The sequence below is a fragment of the Callithrix jacchus genome, chromosome 3 (genome assembly GCF_049354715.1).
Source record: "Callithrix jacchus isolate 240 chromosome 3, calJac240_pri, whole genome shotgun sequence".
Lineage (NCBI taxonomy): Eukaryota > Metazoa > Chordata > Mammalia > Primates > Cebidae > Callithrix > Callithrix jacchus.
This window is the reverse complement of record NC_133504.1, coordinates 31,829,953-31,848,273: the sequence shown is the minus strand read 5'-3', so window position 1 is coordinate 31,848,273 and position 18,321 is coordinate 31,829,953. Positions and strand designations below refer to the sequence as shown.

The following is an 18,321-nucleotide window of genomic DNA, read 5'->3' as shown; positions in this document are numbered from 1 at the left end:
GTCAAAATGTCAAATACATTGAAAGGGGAGTTTAAAAGAAATGCAAGAGCAAATAATCCAGGGAGTACTGCATTCTCCAAAGGACGATTTACTGCAAGTCATAATTGTACTGCTTTGTCACTGGAGCACCCCTCTCCCCTAAGAGCATTGTGGGAGACAATTCAATTTCTATGGTACCTAATAACTGTCATGGAAACCAAGGAAACCTAGGTCTCACAGGCCCTTATTAGCAACTGCTTCCTTTAATGGCACAGACTCCCACATTTGCAGCGGCTGTCACTTCTGCTTTTGTTTCTCCTCTGATTCCCCAGGAGTCCACTAAGCACCCAGAGACACTGCATCTTGCTGACTAGGTAAATAAGCAGACGGCTGAAAAGCTTAGTGTCCTATTTGGAGCCAAATCTCTTCCTTGAGAAGCGTGGCTAGCTGGCTGTGTCCTTCATGCATCTATAATAATCTGCTTAGGTCAAAGGATCTGCCTGGAAGTGAAGAGCATCAAATGAGATAGAATGAGGTGTTGAGAGGGAGACGGAGAGAGAGACCTGGAGCAATTGCAGATGTCTTTTTCTGGATGGTTGTAAAGAGAGTTAACTATTCACTGCACCTTCCCTACTAAAACATCAGCAACAGGAGTCAGAAGGCATCAGTTAGTCTGAAGCATGGAGCTCTACACTACTCACTTCAGCTTTATTGCACCTTCTGTGCTCCCTGAAATATATGTTAGAATCAATAATAGCTTCTCCTTGCTTTCCCAGAAAGGAAACAGACTTTACTATTACTGTCCTCTCAATAGTTATACAATTTGGAAGAAGTGGTTGATCAGAACTTCTGCTTTTTAAATTTAAAAAAACATTCCTTTTAAAATATTCTACTTTCTTGGTGAAGTAAATTTTTAAAGTACATTAACTTAGTAAAAACAACTTTCCCTCATGATTGTTTCCTCTTTTTCAGGGTGTTTGGCACTCTGTCTTTAAAAGGTCAGAATTTTCTTTGTGTTGATACATACATTGTATGTTTTCTTAATATTGTGATCTAATCAGATCTTCCACTGTTTTTTGTGTTTGTTTGCAATAAATGAAGCATAATTCAGAAAATTCCTTGCTTTTATATACTTAAGCACTGCTTATAAGTTAGAATTTTTTTCTAATCATAGAGATCTTCAAAGTGATTTCTAACTGCAATTCATCTCTGCCTATCTTTGTATTATACAAAAATGATACCACTTCCATTATGACATTACAATTTGCTTAAACTCAGGATGGAGATAAAATGTGGAAAAAGACAGGTAATGTTGTTGGCAATAAAGCCAACAATATATGTAAAGATTGAATTAACATCTTCAATTTAAATATTCACATTAAATAAAAACTTCAGTATATTTACAAGGTTGGTCCAAACGTGTTCATTTCAACCTAAATTAGCCACCTGCCCATGGTTCTCACCCTCACCATCCACCAAGCTCATCTGGGGAGATTTTACTTGGTTCTTTGTGTTGTCCTAACACTGAATTTCCTTTCTTGATTAATTGCAATCAAATACATGCTTCAGAGGCTTATTTTTTTTGTTGCAGCTGGCAAAGATTGAGGTGGTCTTACGTTACCAGAGACATAATCATAATACATAGATGCCTGAGATGTACTTTATTATAGACACATTTTCAGGAAGGCTGTGGTGGAGACCCCAGAAGGGTACATTTACAAAGTAGACAGAGTTTTTTTTTTTTTTTTAACTACAGATGTTTCTGATACAATTTTGAGAACCATTCCAATGTATCACTAAAATAACCTCAGCACAATAAGCTCATTAAAGTTCATATAGAGACAAAACTCTTTCTTTAGAATAGTGAAAAAAAATAATAGTTTCCTCAAACCAAGCATTTGTTCATCACCATGCTTAAGCTTACAGAATGTATTTGTGACAAAGAGGAGCTTGAAGGAAAGGACTAAAAAGCCAGCCTCTGCCAAAAACACCATGTCTGCAGCTAAAACTAATAATTCTTAAATTTTCTGTAGCTTAATGGTTTTCTGTAGCTTAAATTTTCTGTGACCTGTAAAGGAAGTTTCTTACTTTAATAATTTTTCATCCCTCTATCTAGAAGGACTTCTTAATTAAGAGAATGCTGGAAATAGATATCTGTAAATTTAACAGTGTGGGACAAATGCTAAAATTTAAATTATGAGTCTCTTTAGAGAAGAAATATTGCCCATATTTATGTCCATGAAAAGTTCCCTGAAAAGCCAAGGCAGCTTTCCAGATAAATTCAGACTTCAGTACTTTTGCTAAAAATATCCATTAAAGCTATGAAGGAAAGAAGATTTTTAGCTTGAATTAACTAAATGACTGTCTTAATCCTTTACCTCATTATGGATATGAGGTTATCCTTTGTTTGCTATGAGATTTTTCAGAAATCAGATTTGAATTTTGAGTTAATTCGATTTATGTGGTTGAATTATTTCAATTAGCTTTCTCTTATCCTGAAATTTAAAATATAAATTGAATTTCTGGAAAAGTATATTTATTTCTTAGAGTATTTTATACAGTAAACAAGAAGAGGTTTGTTACATCTTTTTAAGCAAATGTTTTAGCAATAACTTAAGAAAAATTAATAATCAGTCTGTTCAATAAATATTTATCTAACATTGTATTAGGTACTGCCACAAATTGAACTTTTAAAATTTTCCAACCGTATCGGAGGAAAAATGTGCTTTTAATACTTTGTGGATTCTAATACTTTGCTGCCTTGGAACACCAAATACACATCAGCTAATGTCAATGTCTTGCACTTACCTAATACCTTTCCTCAAGCAGCTTCCATAGTTCTCTGCCAATTAGAAACAACCAGAAGTCTCTGGGGTGACTCATTATGTAACAATCCAAAACTAAGAAAACTGTTGTGGAATGCATTCCTCCTATGGGAGCACAGTCCACTTTGTGCAGTAATTAAACCCTGTGGAGTCACGAAGAGCAATGGACCCAGCAACTGAGCACTGATAGGCAATGGCCAGAATAATCGAGGATTCATGATCATTCAGCTCATCTCCATCTACATTTGCGATCACATTACATGATCCAGATTTTTAAACTTGATTTTTGTGGAAACCATAGACTATAATTACTGTTGAAATCATGCTGGAATATTCACTCTTCACTGAATACTTATTCCATACACATGACTAAATTATATCTGTTTTGTTTCCACATTCTGGCTTCCAGCCCTTGGCTCTGGGAACAGGTTCCTCATTCCTGCCTCGGGCTCCAAAATTTGGCATTTTTAGTTATTAACTCTAATACTCAGACCTCAGTTTTCCTCAAGAGATTCTGATTTGGTGCTGTTCCTTATTCTCAGTGGCCTAGTTCGTCTCTAGTTTAAAAGGTAAACAAACCAAAATATGCATATCTGGTAGCATAAGACCACCTGAATCTTTGCCAGCTGCAACAACAACAACAACAAAATAGGCCTCCAAAGCATTTATTTTGAATGCAATTGATCAAGAAAGGAAATCCAGTGTTAGGCCAAGACAAGGAAGGAACCAAGTAAACACCTGCTAACACATTAAATGGACAGACTGATAATTCAATTCAATACACATTTATTAAGCATCTTCTGTGTTTTCTGAACCATGCCAGGAATTAATGGGCAGTAGGTAATGTATAAAATTATGTCGTGAAATATCTGTAGTCAAAGAGTTCATTGTGTCATTAGGGAAATAAGATTTAAGGAGGTAAGTCAATTTAAAAATACACAGCATATGGCAATTAACATTTGAAAGATAATACAGAATACTGAAAGTAAGGATCAAAGGAGGTTTGAGCAACAATGAATAATATTAGATCTAAATACACAGTTAAAGTCTTAAGGAGGAATTGGGGCATCTATTGGGCTTGGTAGACATAAGGTGATAAAATCATTTCGAGGCATAGAGATGGTGTGAAATTGGTATACGAGATTTCAGGACACTATAGACAATTTGTTTAAGATTATTAATTGGTTTAGGATGTATATATTATTAGGATCACCACTTTAAAGGAGAGGGGAAAGAAACCAGGGCCCAGACCTGGCAGAAAGAAAAAGTCTATAAGCCACATAAAATTATATTAATTATAAAATATGAAATTATATTTTATACTTATAAAATTATAAATGCATTGATACAAGACAGAGAAGTAATAAAGATAAGCACTTTAAGTTATTTCTGAAAATATAAACAAGGTACACTGAGGTGGAAAAAGGGTATTTCATTACAAATCCCTGGTGAAAGGGAGGAAATCTGGATTGAATGGGTTTTCAATGCATCATTGCCAAAGCTGTGAAATGGCCACTGTCAAATATTATTGAGAAGAACATAGAGATAAGCAATCATGACACAAATAATTTATGTTATCTTGTAAAGGAGCTGGAGAAGGAACTAGAATTTAAAGGTATTGTTACTAGGGAAATTCTGAAGCATACAATTATGTATTAATAGAAGAGTTAGAGAGAGTTAAAAGAGTTAATAGAAGAGCCAAATAAGCTTAGTAGAAATAATGAGAGAGAATATAAAATGGAAAATAATGAAAATTTCTGGTCATGTGTTTATTTAAAAATCTGCACTGTAATAAAGCATTTCTAAAATTCTTGTATGTTTTTTATGGGTTTTGTCTGATTATTGGAATCCAATTGTAATTATATTTAGTATGTGCAAGTATCTTCTGCAATTACAAAATCATTTTTATTTTATTTTTTTTCTTATTGCATTTTAGGTTTTGGGGTACATGTGCAGAACATGTAGGACATTTGCATAGGTACACACATGGCAGTGTGTTTTGCTGCCTTCTTCACCCACATTTGGAATTTCTCCCCAGGCTATGCTCCCCAGCTCCCCCGGCCACTGTCCCTCGCCTCTTCCCCCAAATAGACCCCAGTGTTTGGTACTCCCTTCCCTGTGTTCATGTGTTCTCATTTATCATGACCCACCTATGAGTGAGAATATGCGGTGTTTCATTTTCTGTTCTTGTGTCAGTTTGATAAGAATGATGTTCTCCAGATTCATCCATGCCACTACAAATGACACAAAGTCATCATTTTTGATTGCTGCATAATATTCCATGGTGTATATGTGCCACATTTTCCCAATCCAGTCTATCATCGATGGGCATATGGGCTGGTTCCAGGTCTTTGCTATTGTAAACAGTGCTGCAATGAACATTAGTGTGCATGTGTCCTTATAGAAGAACGATTTATAGTCCTTTGGATATATACCCAGTAACGGAATTGCTGGGTCAATTGGAATTTCTATTTCTAAGGCCTTGAGGAATCACCACACTGTCTTCCAACAATGGCGGAACTAGTTTACATTCCCACCAACAGTGTAAAAGTGTTTCTATTTCTCCACATCCTCTCCAGCATCTGTTGTCTCCAGATTTTTTAATGATCACCATTCTAACTGGCATGAGATGGTATCTCAATGTGGTTTTGATTTGCATCTCTCTAATGACCAGTGATGATGAGCATTTTTTCATATGTTTCTTGGCCTCATGTATGTCTTCTTTTGTAAAGTGTCTGTTCATATACTTTGCCCATTTTTGAATGGGCTTGTTTGTTTTTTTCCTGTAAATCTGTTTGAGTTCTTTGTAAATTCTGGATATCAGCCCTTTGTCAGATGGGTAGACTGCAAAAAATTTTCCCCATTCTGTTGGTTGCCGATTCACTCAAGTGATTGTTTCTTCTGCTGTGCAGAAGCTGTGGAGTTTGATTAGGTCCCATTTATCTATTTTGGCTTTTGTTGCCAGTGCTTTTGGTGTTTTGGTCATGAAGTCCTTGCCTACTCCTATGTCCTGAATGGTTTTGCCCGGATTTTCTTCTAGGGTTTTTATGGTGCCAGGTCTTATGTTTAAGTCTTTAATCCATCTGGAGTTAATTTTAGTGTAAGGTGACAGGAAGGGGTCTGGTTTCTGCTTTCTGCACACAGCTAGCCGGTTTTCCCAACACCATTTATTAAACAGGGAGTCCTTTTCCCATTGCTTGTTTTTGTCAGGCTTATCAAAGATTGTATGGTTGTAGATATGTTGTGTTGCCTCCGATGCCTCTGTTCTGTTCCATTGGTCTATATCTCTGTTTTGGTACCAGTACCATGCTGTTTTGATTACTGTAGCCTTGTAGTATAGTTTGAAATCCGGTAGTGTGATGCCCCCCGCTGTGCTCTTCTTGCTTAGAATTGACTTGGCTATGCGGGCTCTCTTTTGGTTTCATATGAAGTTCATGGTGGTTTTTTCTAGTTCTGTGAAGAAAGTCAATGGTAGCTTGATGGGGATAGCATTGATTCTGTAAATTACTTTGGGCAGTATAGCCATTTTCACGATATTAATTCTTCCTAACCATGATCATGAAATGCTTCTCCATCTGTTTGTGTCCTCTCTTATTTCATTGAGCAGTGGTTTGTAGTTTTTCTTGAAGAGGTCCCTTACGTTCCTTGTGAGTTGTATTCCTAGGTATTTTATTGTTTTTTTAGCAATTGTGAATGGTAGTTTGTTCTTGATTTGGCTCTCTTTAAGCCTGTTATTGGTGTATAGGAATGCTTGTGATTTTTGCACATTGATTTTATATCCTGAGACTTTGCTGAAGTTGCTTATCAGTTTCAGGAGTTTTAGGGCTGAAACGATGGGGTCTTCTAGGAATACTATCATGTCATCTGCAAATAGTGACAATTTGGCTTCCACCTTTCCTATTTGAATACACTTTATTTCTTTTTCTTGCCTGATTGCTCTGCCTAGAACTTCCAGTACTATATTGAATAGGAGTGGTGGAAGAGGGCATCCTTGTCTAGTGCTAGATTTCAAAGGGAATGCCTCCAGTTTTTGCCCATTCAATATGATATTGGATGTTGGTTTGTTGTAAATAGCTTTTATTACTTTGAAATACATTTCACCGATACCGAGTTTATTGAGAGTTTTTAGCATAAAGGGCTGTTAAATTTTGTCAAAGGCCTTCTTTGCATCAATTAGGATAATCATGTGGTTTTTGGTTTTGGTTCTGTTTATGTGGTGAATTACATTTATAGACTTGTGTATGTTGAATCAGCCTTGCATCAACAGGATGAATCCTACTTGATCATTATGGATAAATTTTTTGATGTGCTGTTGCAATCGGCTTGCCAATATTTTATTGAAGATTTTAGCATCTATGTTCATCATGGATATTGGCCTGAAGTTTTCTTTTCTCATTGGGTCTCTGCCAGGTTTTGGTATCAGGATGATGTTGGTCTCATAAAATGATTTGGGAAGGATTCTCTCTTTTTGGATTATTTGGAATAGTTTCAGAAGGAATGGTACCAGCTCCTCTTAGTGTGTCTGGTAGAATTCAGCTGGGAACCCAACTGGACCTGGGCTATTTTTGTGTGGTAGGCTCTTAATTGCTGCCTCAACTTCAGACCTTGTTATTGGTCTATTCATAGTTTCAGCTTCCTCCTGGTTTAGGCTTGGGAGGACACAGGAGTCCAGGAATTTATCCATTTCTTCCAGGTTTACTAGCTTATTGCATAGAGTTGTTTGTAATATTCTCTGGTGATGGTTTGAATTTCTATGGAGTCTGTGATGATTTCCCCTTTATCATTTTTTATTGCATCTATTTGGTTGTTCTCTCTTTTCTTTTTTATCAATCTGGCTAGTGGTCTGTCTATTTTGTTGATCTTTTCAAAAAACCAGCTCTTGGATTTATTGATTTTTTGAAGGGTTTTTTGTGTCTCTGTCTCCTTCAGTTCTGCTCTGTTCTTAGTTATTTCTTGTCTTCTGCTAGGTTTTGAGTTGTTTTGATCTTGCTCCTCTAGCTTTTTCAAGTTTGATGATAGGGTGTCAATTTATAGATTTCTCCAATCTTCTCATATGGGCACTTATTGCTATATATTTTCCTCTAGAGACTGCTTTAAATGTGTCCCAGAGATTCTGGTATGCTGTGTCTTCGTTCTAGTTGGTTTCGAAGAACTTCTTTATTTCTGTTGTCATTTCATTGTTTATCCAGTCAACATTCAAGAGCCAGTTGTTCAGTTTCCATGAAGCTGTGTAATTCTGGGTTAGTTTCTGAATTCTGAGTTCTAACTTGATTGCACTATGGTCTGAGAGACTGTTTGTTATGATTTCCGTTGTTTTGCATTTGCTGAGGAGTGCTTTACTTCCAATTATGTGGTCAATTTTAGAGTAGGTGTGATGTGGTGCTGAGAAGAATGTATATTCTGTGGATTTGGGGTGGAGAGTTCTGTAAATGTCTATCAGGTTTGCTTGTTCCAGGTTTGAGTTCAAGCCCTGGATATCCTTGTTAATTTTCTGTCTGTTTGATCTGTCTAATATTGTCTGTGGAGTGTTAAAGTCTCCCACTTATTGTGTGGGAATCTAAGTCTCTTTGTAAGTCATTAAGAACTTGACTTATATATCTGGGTGCTCCTGTATTGGGTTTATATATATTTAGGATTGTATCAATCCTTTTACCATTATGTATTGACCTTCTTTGTCTCTTTTGATCTTTGTTGCTTTAAAGTCTATTTTATCAGAGATGAGAATTGCAACTCCTGCTTTTTTTTTGCTCTCCATTTGTTTGGTAAATCTTCCTCCATCCCTTTATTTTGAGCCTTTTTGTATCCTTGCATGTGAGATGGGTTTCCTGGATACAGCACACAGATGGGTTTTGATTTTTTATCCAGTTTGCCAGTCTGTGTCGTTTGATTGGTGCATTTAGCCCATTTACATTTAGGGTTAATATTGTTATGTGTGAATTTGATACTGGCATTTTGATGCTAGCTGGCTGTTTTGACAATTAGTTGATGAAGATTCTTCATTTTGTTGATGCTCTTTAGCATTTAGTGTGTTTTTGGAATGGCTGGTACTGGTTGTTCCTTTCTATGTGTAGTGCCTCTTTCAGGAGGTCTTGTAAAGCAGGCCTGGTGGTGACAAAATCTGTGAGTGCTTGCTTGTTCGCAAAGGATTTTATTTTTCCTTCACTTACAAAGCTCACTTTGGCTGGATATGTAATTCTGGGTTGAAAGTTCTTTTCTTTAAGGATGTTGAATATTGGCCCCTACTCTCTTCTTGCTTGTAGAGTTTCTGCTGAGAGATCTGCTATGAGTCTGATGGGGTTCCTTTTGTGGGTGACCTGACCTTTCTCTCTGGCTGCCCTTAGTATTTTCTCCTTCATTTCAACCTTGGTGAATCTGACAATTATGTGTCTTGGGGTTGCTCTTCTTGTGGAGTATCTTTGTGGTGTTCTCTGTACTTCCTGGATTTGACAGTTGGCCTGCCTTGCTAGGTTGGGGAAATTTTCCTGGATAATATCCTGAAGAGTATTTTCCAGCTTGAATTCATTCTCTTCGTTCCCTTCTGGTACACCTATCAAACGTAGGTTAGGTCTCTTCACATAGTCCCACATTTCTTGGAGACTTTGTTCATTCCTTTTTTCGTTTTTTTCTCTAATCTTGGTTTCTCGTTTTATTTCATTGAGTTGATCTTCGACTTCTGATATTCTTTCTTCTGCTTGGTCAATTTGGCTGTTGAAACTTGTGCATGCTTCACGAAGTTCTCATGTTGTGTTTTTCAGCTCTTTCAATTCATTCATATTCCTTTCTAATTTATCCATTCTTGTTATCATTTCCTTGAATCTTTTTTCAATGTTCTTAGCTTCTTTGCATTGATTTAGAACATGTTTTTTTAGCTCACAGAAGTTTCTCATTACCCACCTTCTGAAGTCTGATTCCGTCATTTCGTCACAGTCATTCTCCGTCTAGCTTTGTTCCCTTGCTGGTGAGGAGTTTTGGACCTTTGTAGGTGGTGAGCTGTTCTGGTTTCGGTTTTTTTCCTCCTTTTTGCGCTGGTTTCTTCCCATCTTTGTGGATTTATCCACCTGTCGTCTGAGTAGTTGCTGACTTTTCGATTGGGTCTCTGAGTGGATGCCCATATTGTTGATGATGAGGTATTTCTGTTACTTGGTTTTCCTTCTACCATTCTAGCCCCTCTGCTGTACGACTGCTCAAGTCCAATCCAGGCCCTGCTTCTCTGGGGTACACCAGTAGCAGCTGCAGAATGGTGAGGGATGCTACCAGTTTCTTCTTCTGCTATATTTGTCCCAGAGTGATGCCCGCCTAATGTCAGTCTGATCAGTCCTTTTTAGGTGACTCTGGATATACAGGGGTCAGGGAGCTGCTTAAGGAGACGGTCTGTACTTTATAGGAGCTCAAGTGCTGAGCTGTGAGCTCCATTGTTCATTCAGGGCTGTTAGGCAGGTGCGTTTAAGTCTGCTGCAGCAGAACTCTTAAAAGCCCTTTTTTTCCTCAGATGCTCTGCCTCTGGGGTTTGGGGCTTTCTTTATGAGTGTCCTCTGCACTATCCTGCCCAGCTAGGAGGCAGTCTAGTCACTATTTGCCTGCCGAGGCTCCACCCTGCTGATGTGGTGTTCGCCCTGTTGCTGCAGGCTCTGCCGCAGGCTCCGCTATGCTGCCACTGGCTCCGCCCTGCAGCAGAGTCTCTCTGTTATTGTGGGTTGCCTCGGCAACGGCAGGCTATGTCAGCAATGGGAGTGTATCTCAGTAGGGGCGCATTGCCTCGGTAATGGCGAACGCCCTTCCTCCACCGAGCTGCACCGTCCTGAGTTCAGCTGTTCCCGTAGTGAAACTCTCCACCCGGAGCGTTTCGAATTGCCGTTTTGTTTGTCCCTGTGGGGGTGAAACCCACTGAGCCCACTCGCCTGGCTCCCTGCCTCAAAGCGCCTTTCTTTTTGTTTTAAGTTGAACGGATGGCTCTCTCCCAGGTTTTTTGGTCACCCGCTGTTAGAGCACCGGGATCTGTGTGATTTCCCATGCAGCTAGCCATTGTGCTGGCTCAAACGCCACTTCCCAGGAATCTCCTGGTTTGGCTCACCGTCCAAGTCCCGTTTAATCAGATGGATATGCTAATCTGCCCTCCCAAATCTCAGATTGCCAGTTTAGCAGGGTACCCAGGCCAGTGTGTTTTGTGCGGATTGTTGCAGAGTGCCGCTGCACTGCAGCACCGGCTGAAGTGGCCGCATCAGCCGAAATGGCTGTGCTTGCATCACGTGTCTTTCCTACACCTGGGAATTTCCCCGTTCTGTGGGCAACAAAGATTCATCTGGAAATGTGGCTTTGACTCACCCTCTGAGTGTTCCCTGAGAGCTGCGATCCTGAGTTGTCCTTACTGCGCCATCTTGAATCCTCTCCTACAAAATCATTTTAATGTGAGTGTCTGTCTCTGAAGACCTTTCAGAAGTAACTAGATGATCAGCTTTCAATACCAAAGACAATATAATAGATCAGATGAATTCTTAAGATCTTTGATTCTATTCTCTGGAAAATGTTTTTCCTAATTTTAGCTACATGTATTTTCTGAAGTTGATGCAGATTACAACATAGCCAAGACATCCATTTCAGCCTTTTGGAGAATCAATAACAATCACCACAATCACATAATATGTGTAATAATTATGGCATGCCCTAAAGAGTCAGTTGTACTAGTTTATATGATTTATATCATGCTCATGACAAAAGAATAGCATCAGAAAATAGCTTTCAAAATATTAGTATATCTAGCTGAACAAGGAGCAAAATAGAAAAAACTGTTTCAGAGGACCAATATGTGTTTCTTCACTTATCTTCAGAAAATGTAAAGCAGTTGTCCCACAAAGAGGAACTGGAATCAGGGCAGAGGGTCTTTAATTACTGCTTGCTTCAGAACCTGCCCACTCTTATCCCTGAAGAATGAGAGAGAAAAAGTGTTCGTGTGTGTGTGTGGGTGTGTGTGTCTGTCTGTCTGTCTGTTGGTGTACCTGTGTGTGTGTGTTGGGGGAGGCATTCTCACACATGGCTGTGAGGCTCCTTCCCCTTCCATATTCTGGAACTTCACTGTCAGTATCTCTAGGGCCTCATAAACCTGGTATTCTCAAGCCTAGTGGCACAGTTTCTCTAAGCCATTTCATGACTTAAAGAAGGAAGTAGTCGTTTTCTCTTATAAGTGTCAAAATTCTGACTTAATGCATCAGAAAATTAAAAAGTAAAGTTAACGAAGTGCTCCTGTATGATATGAAGGTTCAAGCAAAGGAGACTTGGCCCTAACATTCCTAATCAAGCTCAGTATGCGTGCGCACATGTACACATACACACACAAACACACACACACACACCTCCCACAAATGACATTATATTGAATTCCTAAAGTTTGTCTAGATGTATCTGCTCAAATATTATTTTTATTCCTTATAAGGACATCTCTCAGTAGTTTTCCAAGGAAAAACACCCTCAAACTGTGCTTTTCTACTTTACACACAAGACTTCTGTGACCAGATTTGTGGGTTTTTCTCCCCCAACATACCAAACAAACAAGCAATTCTGCAGCAGACACCAGTTGGGTGTTACCCAAATTTGGTTCTACCTGGAGATAGTATCAGATCCCACAGGTTCAGGGCTCAGTCTCAACAGACCATTCCACCCACTTTCAGACCCTAATCACAAATCCAGGTTCCTGAAAATTCTGACTTCAAATTGGGGTTCCCACAACTCCCTCCTAAGGTTCAATGAGTTTGCTGGAGTGGCTCACAGAACTCAGGGAAATATTCAGCTTTATGGGTTTATTACAGAGGATACAGGTGAAGAGACGCATAGGGCAAAGCATTTGAGAAGGGGTGCCGAGCTTATGTGTCCCTCCCCACCCAGGAACCTCCACATATTCAGCCATCCATAAGCTCTCTGTATCCAGTCATTTGGGGTTTTTATGATATGATTGATTAAACCATTGGCTAATGTAATCAATTTAACATTCACCCTCTCTCTCCTCCTTGGAGGCTGGGATTGGGATAAAGGTTCCAACACCCTATAATCCTGCTCGGTCTCTCTGAGTGACCAGCCTTCATCCTGAAGCTACCTACGGGCTGCCAGCTATCAGTCAATGTGGTATACAAAAAAGACATCACTTTGGCAATTTGAAAAATTTTAGGAGTTGCATTCTAGGAAAGAGGTCAAAGACCAAATATGTACTTCACAATATCTCAAGTCTTTATTCAGTTTAAGGGGAAAATGGCATCATGGAATTTTATATTGCAAAGGCAAATTATAAAGCACACTACCATTTGACAACCAGATTAAGTCCTGGGAGACTTAGTGTTTTGACATCGTGGAAGGCTAGTAGATGGCAGAAACAATGTAGAATAATCTCCTGATCCAGAGACACCTGTTCTTTCATCAATTTTTGACCCAATTTGATGAGTATAAAGCTTAGGCATGTTTTAAGTAAAAACCAACAATGTAATTAATATTTATTTACATGTTATTTATTTACTTTTTACTACTGGGAGTACTTTTGAAAGGAATGTATTTTATAATATAATCCTGAATTACATGCATAACCTCTTTGGAAACTATATTTTACTAAGTTTGTATATCTCAAAGATCCAATTTTTATTATTCAAGGAATAATTAAATTTGAAGGCTGACCAGTGTTTTTTTAATCATATTTTTATTCTCATGGTCCACTGATTATGAAAAATGTCAGGTATCACTAACCTAACATTATTAACGTTACCATTTTTGGAATAAGTGGTCTTTATGACAATTTTTTTTTTATAATTAGTAACTTGGAAAGTGCTAAAAGAAATAATGGGTCAAAAATTCAGAAGGTCAATCTACATATTCTACATTCTATATCTGGCAGATTTTCATAATGAAATAACTATTACTGTAAAATTGTAATATATATTTTCTGCTGCTGGATATGCTATATAACTAAAGTACCAAAACAATCAGTAGACTTACGAAATTTGGTTAAAACAATTGTCTTGATATATGGGCATAGCCAAAATGTTATTATTTGTGTTCTTGGAAGAATAAAGATATAATTAGTTGACTATAAAAATATTGATTTTCATGAGTGGTTCATAGATATGCATTCATATATTTTTAGCCAAATCTGATTCAACCTAAAAACAGCATCAATCTACTCCACCAATTCCTATAGAGACTATCTGCAATTCAGAATGGTCTTATTAGGTCTACAGATATCTAGGATATTTCACCCAGAACTCTTCTCAGTCAAACGTAAATGTTATTAGAGTATTTGTTAAATTGGGAAATTTAACTAACATACATGCACACAAGGAGAACACCATGTGAAGACTGGAGTTACTCTGCCACAAACCAAGGAACTACCAGAAGCTAGGTCCTTAAAGATGCTCCCTAGTACTTTCAGAGTGAACATAGCTGTGCCAACACTTTGATGTGGACTTCTAGCCTTCAGAAACATGACAATACATTTCTATTTTTTAAGTCACACAGTTTTGGTACTTTGTTTGTTCTAACAGTCCTAGGAAACTAAAGCACTCCCACAGACAAGTCCATTGATTCACTGTTACTCTGCATAACACTCAGATGATACCAATGGGCATCAAATCCAAGGGAAACAGCCCAGATAGAGGAGACAGAGGATGATGTAGTGAGGGCCAGTGGCAGAGAAAAGCAAAGCCTTAGAGTAGACTGAGAATGAAGAATATGTACCAGAGTTTGAATTTTATAAGTGTTACCCAACATGCAGTTACAGGGGGCTTGAAGGAACAGTCTAAGGCTAAAAACCAGTATGGGAGCAGGTGGTAAATGAACAAACACAAATGTTAATCCAGGTATATTTTGAGACACTGGAACACATATTCCCTAAATCTTGAACACAATCCAACAGTTAGAGGTCCATCCGAGTCAGTATAAGAAAAATAATTATAAAAATTTGTGCTCTGTGAAAATAAACAAGGGCTACTCTTGCAGTACCAAACTTTAATGTTCAAGTAGGAGATACATGACCACTTATTGGGACAATTAATAAATTAATTCAGAAATCTTTTTAAAGGCTGGATTCAATAATTTCCGAAGTACTCTTTAATTTGGGGTTTCTGTGACATTAGATATTGTGTTTACTCCTTGTATATAGGTTGTTTCTTGTAAAGAAATGGTTCCTTATATAGAGAAACCTTGTAAGGTAATATATTTTACTAAAGAGAACTCCATAAGTCTAGACAGGGAGTTTGCTGCTATTGATGGTTTACCATAAAGAAAAGTAGAAACACTAAAGAAAAAAGCAAAGGAGATAATAGGTGTCCAATCTAATCACAGAAGAAAAATTCTGTGCCAAGAAATGTAAGATATACTGGTCTAGTTACTATTTAATTGTCTATTACATATTTGTTATCTATAATTTAAAGTGATGCCTTAGATACACACACATACACACACACGTAGATTCTACCTTCAAAATGTGTAAAAAGAGATATAAGTAACAAAAGAGATTCTTAATATAGGTACTGCAAATTATTTTATTACCCCAATAAAATTTCATAGGGAAAAATATAAGAAGGCAAGACGGCATAAAATAAATTAAAAAATATAATATTTGAAAATAAGCTACTGAATATTTAAAAGTACCATTATGACTACTTTATAAGAAGTATATCTCAGAAGATTTATCAGATATTACCTCACTTTTATAGACTGTTCTTTATCTATAGTAGGCCTCTAAAATCTTATAAATTACAGCACTGTAAAAGTCATTCAGAATTTTTAAAACTTTGAACAATATTAATAATCATGTAGATCTGTCAATACTCTAAAGCAGTAAAGTTCTGGTGTTTTCATATTCTTTTATATTAATAGCATTAATACTCATGTTAATATTAACACAGGAGTACTATGTTAATATTTTGATTAAATAAATGAGATAATGGCTATTGAGCTAATTAGCATATTCATTACCTCATATACTTATCTTTTCTGTTGTAAGAAAACTTAAAATCTACTCTCCTAGCAATTTTCAAGAATTCAACACATTGTTATTAACTATAGTCATCACTGTGTACAAAATAGATCTCTTCTCTGTAACTAAAATTTTATATCCTTTGACCAACATCTCCACAACTTTACCCTCCTACCCTTGGTAACTGTCATTCTACTCTCTACTTCTGTGAGTCCAACTTTGTTAGGTTTCACGTACAAGTGAGATTATGCATTATTTATCTTAATGTTCTCCAGCTTTATGTGTGATGCTGCAAGCGACAGGATTTTTTTCTTCTTCTAAAAGTTGAATCATCATTCCATTGTCTATATTTACCACATTTTATCTATCCACTGATGGACACTTAGGCTGATTCCATAACTTAACTATTGAGAATAGTGCTATAATAAACATGAGAATGCAGATATCTCTTAGTCATAGTGATTTCATTTTTTTTTGGATATATAGCAAATAGTCAGATTGCTAGATCATATGGTAATTATATTTTTTAAATTTTAAGAACCATCCATCCTGTTTTTCCTATGACTGTACTAATTTACATTCCCAGCAACAGTATATAACGGTTCCCTTTTCTGTACATCTTCTCCAACATGTGTTACCCTTCATCTTTTTGATAATCACCATTACAAAAGATGTGAGGTGATCTCTAATTAGCCATTACCCAATGTCTATATATTTCAAAACATGTAGTACTTTATAAATATATACTGTTTTGGCCAATGAAAAATAAATTTAATAAAAAACAGAAAAATATAAAAATAATGCATGTAAACTCCTTGGGACATGGCTTGTCAAAGAATACGTGCTAATTAATAAGCACTCATATTTGAAGCTTAAAATTACCTAATAAAAGGATTGATCATTTTAAAAGTACTTATTTTGCTCAAAAAGATGGATATTAAATATTTTTAAAATAATGGAATATAGTTCTTGACACTATACCTAAGAATATTCAAACACACAGTAAAATTGAATATCTTTCATGTAAAGAGAATTATTTCTACTAGTTGATTAAATACAGAGACCCATATCAAATAATAGTTTTCTAAAAATAAGAGCTATAAAAAAGCCACATAACTCACATCAAAACCGTAGTTTAAAAGATGCAATTTTTCTTAATTGGAGAGTTGCAGTAGCTGGGTATCATTATAAATCCAAATTATTGTATTGAAGAAAATAATAGCAACAGTAATTGCTATTACTGAGCCAACTCCTATCTACCAAATAGTGTTTTAAGCATTCTACATGTATATATATTATTTAATTTGTTCCCCAACACAATCTTCCTAGGCATGATTATTATCTCCATTTAATGGAGAAGGAAACTGAAGCTCTGAGAGTTACATAACTTGCCCAAGGTCCCACATATAATAAATGAATGTCTGATATAAGATTACATTGAACTCTGTCTGATACCAAACAACTTAATAACATGTTAATAAAGAATAGTGATGTATAGAATGCAGATCAAATATATTAATTCTGTGAAGTGATAATCAGATTGATCCCGGATTATGCTGTCCTTGAAGTCTGCCACAAAGCCAAGCAGGCAATGTGTGTGGTATTATTAGAATGTTTTTCTCATACTAATAACAATAACACCCAGATCAATGCACTCTATAGTAATGTTCTTGGTTTCACAGAAGTGGAAAAAATTAGTATATCAATCACAAGTTCCTATGCTATTTGGCCATTTTCCCAAGAATGTGTAGTCAATAGAGTACTAATAGGTCAAAAACCTAAAAAATTAACTTAACAAATGATTGGAAAAAAAATAAAACATAGAAATTCTAAATAATATTTTAGGTTATATTATGATATACTGAAATAAAAAGGTAAGTGTTCAGCAAGACATTATTTCCTGAAAGTCTTCACAGATGGCAGTTGCCAGGGATGCCAGAAAACAGTATTAATTTACTACACTAAAATCTTTGTAGGTTTTGGATGCAAAATTCAATATAATATTCAGTAAATATGAATGCATAAGAAAAGAGAAAGATTTAAGGAAAGAGGAAGAACAAGAGAGAGACTGAGAAACTGCAAAACTTTAAGATCCTTAAAAAGAATAAAATGAATTATTTGGGCTAGAATATTTGCTGACACAATTACTGAATTAGATAGAACATACTTTTTTTAAGTCACTGTGGAAGTTACATTAAAGAAGGAACACTTGAGCAAAGTACTAAGAAGTACTTATTCCATACAATAGAGAGTATCTATACTTGGTTTGAAAATAGAATAAATTCTGAACTATTACCCTATTGTGAATATTTCACATAATTTTAAATTTAACAGTTTTTCTTTTAACCACCTAATAATGTTTACTATTACATGGAATAGAAACAATGGTGACTGCTGTTTCTGATAAAGCAATGAAAACATAAACCTCTGTTTAGAATTTTTTAATTATCTAGTGATGTTTAATTAGTTATTAAGAAAGACTGCAATTATCCAAGGACTGTTTTTCTAAAAGTAGCTACTATTAGCAAATGAATAAGAAATTTTTAAAAAAGTGATAATATATAA

The 18,321-nt window shown here is 36.4% G+C and overlaps 1 protein-coding gene across 10 annotated transcripts in view; it reads right to left on the bottom strand.

Moving 5' to 3' along the window:
• The window catches only part of MARCHF1 (membrane associated ring-CH-type finger 1), a 933,735-nt gene that overhangs the window by 461,398 nt on the left and 454,016 nt on the right, over window positions 1-18,321 (bottom strand). For 2 of the 10 annotated variants that reach the window (XM_054252826.2, XM_054252831.2), the window contains exon 3: window positions 11,127-11,191. The exons of 6 other annotated variants lie outside the window; for them this stretch is intronic. The gene's annotated coding sequence lies outside the window, so the exon portion shown is untranslated. Of the gene's footprint in view, window positions 1-177; window positions 302-4,954; window positions 5,039-11,126; window positions 11,192-18,321 lie in introns of those variants that run through there. 2 more of the 10 variants (XM_054252825.2, XM_054252828.2) reach the window with 2 other exon arrangements.